The sequence below is a fragment of the Limulus polyphemus genome, unplaced genomic scaffold (assembly GCF_000517525.1).
Source record: "Limulus polyphemus unplaced genomic scaffold, Limulus_polyphemus-2.1.2 Scaffold366, whole genome shotgun sequence".
NCBI classification, from domain to species: Eukaryota; Metazoa; Arthropoda; class Merostomata; order Xiphosura; family Limulidae; genus Limulus; species Limulus polyphemus.
The window spans coordinates 24,203-28,757 of NW_013665976.1; positions in this window are offsets into that span (position 1 = coordinate 24,203).

A 4,555-nucleotide genomic window follows, 5' to 3' on the forward strand; every position below is an offset into this window, starting at 1 on the left:
TTATACAAACATCGATAATGCCACCAAATCGGTGAAATGGTACAAACATCGACAATGCCACCAAATCAGTGAAATGATACAAACATCGATAATGCCACCAAATTAGTAGAATGATACAAACATCGATAATGCCACCAAATCAGTGAAATGGTACAAACATCGACAATACCACCAAATCAGTGAAATGATACAAACATCGACAATGCCATCAAATCAGTGAAATGATACAAACATCGACAATGCTACCAAATCAGTGAAATGATACAAACATCGATAATGCCACCAAATCAGTGAAATGATACAAACATCGATAATGCCACCAAATCAGTGAAATGGTACAAACATCGATAATGCCCACGTCTCTAATTTTTCATTACCATGATATACGTCTTACACAAATGTATAAAAGAAGGAAGACAATGTTTAATAGTACACAATAAATGCTTTAAAATAAAACTGTCCCCAGTCTCAAAATATAATACAATTTTTTCAGTATATAATTTACTGTATAAAAACAAAATTATGTGATACTGAGAACAATCTCACAATAAAATTTTTATTTTATTTTATGACTTGGGACTGTCTTATTTTTAACTATATATATATTGTATACTATTAAACGTTAGCATTTTTGTATATATATATATATACATACATCTGTGTTACTGTAAAACTTTTACACAAGTGTCGTTAATACTGTAAGAAGCTTAAACATATCTGTTACGAGTATTATCCAATGGGCTTAACATTGTTCTGCTGTTAAATACTGATCGCCCTTGAAATAGTCCTAATTGACCACTTCTTCTTCTTCATAAGGCCTGGCATGGCGAAGGTGGTTAGGGCGCTCGACTCGCAATCTGAGGGTAGCAGGTTCGAATCCTCGTCACACCAAACACGCTCTGCCGTGGGGGCGTTATAATGTTACGGTCAATCCCACTATTCGTTGGTAAAAGAGTAGCCTAAGAGTTGGCGGTGGGTGGTGATGACTAGCTGCCTTCCCTCTAGTCTTTCACTGCTAAATTAGGGACGGCTAGCGCAAATAGCCCTCATGTAGCCTTGCGCGAAATTCAAAACACACAAACAAACAATTTTCTCCATAAGATTATTCTGTGTACTTCAAATCTTGTATATAAACAAAGGACCATCACTGAATCAGAAAGATACAGGTCCTAAGTATCTTAGATAATATTTCTTCCGCCATGTAACGGAGAAGGACCCTAGAGGGCGATTTAAAAGTGTACAGCGTCCTATTATCTTTGAAATTCGCTCCATATCGTATAACACACATGTATCGTGTACTGGTTCAATGGTTTCAAACTTGATGAATTTTAAATTCATATTTGGAATGATCCCATAGGTATAATGTTAGCGAATACATTATGTCGACTATTTTATGGTCCTGCTAATGAAGCTAGCGGTTGTATGTTACTTTCTACACAATCTCGAAAGTGAAAACTAATCTTACTACCCACCTCAGTTGCATATAACCCAACTATGTTTATATCGCCATCTATCTTTGGTAAAAGTAACTAAAAAGAAAGAAAATGACGAGCATTTCCCTGTTATGCATTTCAGATATGTGTGTGTTTGTTTTTTTGTTTTCTTTGTTGTTTGTTTGAAGTTAAGCACAAAGCTACACAATGGGCTATCTGTACTATGCCCACCACGGGTATCGAAAACCGGTTTCTAGCTTTGTAAGTCCGCAGAGCACAGATAGCTCTTGTGTAGCTTTGTGCATAATTAAAAATAAACTATCAGAAGCAGCAAAAATAAAACAAAAACTTTATTGGATGTGATCGATGAGAAAGATAGTTAAACAATATAGTTATATATATATTATTTTATTTCTCTCTGAGAGTGAGTAATAGCATTATAGTAGAACATTTTGCATGGCAATCCTATGTTTAGGACTAGTTTTTACACACTAATGTTGATCTGTTGTTTTGTAGTATGTTAAGATAAAACATTTAATAAAACTTAATGGTTTCCACATAATTTATTATGCATGGTCAATTTCATACTGAGACAATGATGATACAGAAGAGGAAGTCAACTAGAGTGTTTATAGCAAAGGTAGACGTACAGCACCTGATCGATTGTTGGCTATATTATTTATACCTAATTTAGACTTACAGCGTTTGCTGATTGTTAACGACATTGTTCATAGTTGATGTAGATGGGCAATGTTTAATTTCATGTTAGCTTCAGTTTTTACGATGAAGGTAGACGTTCAACGTCTGACTGATTGTTAACGACATTGTTCATAGTTGATGTAGACGTGTACTGTTTAATTTGTTGTTAACTTCATTGTTTACAATTAATGTAGACGTTCAACGTCTGACTGATTGTTAACGACATTGTTTATAGTTGATGTGGACGTGTACTGTTTAATTTGTTGTTAGCTTCATTGTTTACAATGAATGTAGACGTTCAACGTCTGACTGATTGTTAACAGCATTGTTTATAGTTGATGTGGACGTGTACTGTTTAATTTGTTGTTAGTTTCATTCTTTACAATGAATGTAGACGTTCAACGTCTGACTGATTGTTAACCACATTGTTTATAGTTGATGTGAACGTGTACTGTTTAATTTGTTGTTAGCTTCATTGTTTACAATGAATGTAGACGTTCAACGTCTGACTGTTTGTTAACCACATTGTTTATAGTTGATGTGGACGTGTACTGTTTAATTTGTTTTTAGCTTTATTATCTATAGCTAACGTACACATTTAATGTCTGATTGGTTGTTAGTCCAGATTCGCCCTCAGATTTCTTCATTGTACAACTAAACTGTTCTTGTGATCAGTAACTGGAAACACCTAAAATAAAATAATCAAGTAATCAGTATTTTCAACTGGAACTTATAAGAAATTTGCTGAACAGTTAAGTCATTGACCTCAAAATTCAGGCATAGTTCTTCCTAATTTACGACTGCTCACCAGAGTGCGTGAAACAAGTCATCATCACCTACTGCCTACGTGAGTACTATTGGGATTGACTGTAACTTTTATAACTATTCAAAATTTGTAGTCCATACTGGAGGGATTTGCACATTTTTGATAATAAAGTTAGAAAACAAAACTATATTTTTACTCCAGATGATTATTAGATGACTTTTATTTTAACCGATATTTCGCCTTTGTGGCTTCTTCAGGGCCAGTACAGAAAGCAGTTTCATATTAGGGTATTCGTTAAATTATAACACTCGAGAAATATAACTTTTATAACGCTACTGAAAGTTCCTGGAGTATTGAGCGGTGTATAATGGACATGACTCTTGAAGCTTTGATACGCAGCCCAGCACGCTAACCAATACAAGGTACTCGACCAGGCTCAACGTAACTTAGAAATTACGTTCTGTGCGTGACGCGCAGTCATTTTTCTTCAAATATATCCCATACATTCATCCATATGTTCTCTCGCCTTCAGTTTTTTCCCGCCATTCATAGGATAAAAATGATTCAAACGTAGAAGCATTTGAACATCATGTGCTATCTTTCCATATAAGTTCCACCTTAATCAGTAATAATGATAGCTTTTGTGATGATTTTGAATATATGGCCCTTGATTAATTAATGCATTCAAATCACGGTTTGTGCCGCTGTAGTAATTAAATACACAAAAAGGATATTAATTTGCCAAGAAGCTCGTATTGATTTTGTTTTTGAAAGAACAATTTCATGGTTTAGACATAACTGTATCCAAGCATGTAATGACGACCAACACACGTGGGATATCGCTACTGTTGAAGAAGGTAGTTAATAAAGGCCATATTGATCAACCGTGGGAAGTACTTATTGCCAGTGTATTTGAGTATTTTTGAGTTCAGAATTCATTTAATCTATGTAAGCCTGGTATTAAAAAGAAATAATAATGTTAATGAAAACCAAACATAACCGAGCTCCAAAAGTACTCTTAAGGGTTGTCTGATAATAAGAAATAACATTTTCAGACTGTTATTAATTCCTTCTGAAGAATATTACCGGGAAGATATTTATGGAAGTGACTATCTCCCGGGTGATCAGCGGTAGGCTTAGTGACATATTACGCTAGGATATGGGGTTCGATCTCCGACGTGTACACAGTGCATAGGTAGTTTTGTATTAAAATAAAACTATCAGTCAAATGCAAGTAAGTCCCACTAGGCGGTAGGGTCTATCAGGTTTAACTTATGTTCTCAAGTTCTCTGTGCACACATGTGAAATAAAATTAGAGTTTAGGAGTAAGAGCACGGAGCGCTTAAACTTATAACATACATAACTAACATATGTGCAACTAACTATGCCACCAGTTGTGGGATGATATATACACACATATATATATAGAGAGAGAGAGAGAGCACGGGGCGCTCAAACTTATAACATCCATAACTAACATATGTGCAACTAACTATGCCACCAGTTGTGGGATGATATATATAGAAAGAGCACGGGGCGCTTAAACTTATAACATCCATAACTAACATATGTGCCACTAACAATGCCACCAGTTGTGGGATGATATATATAGAAAGAGCACGGGGCGCTTAAACTTATAACATCCATAACTAACATA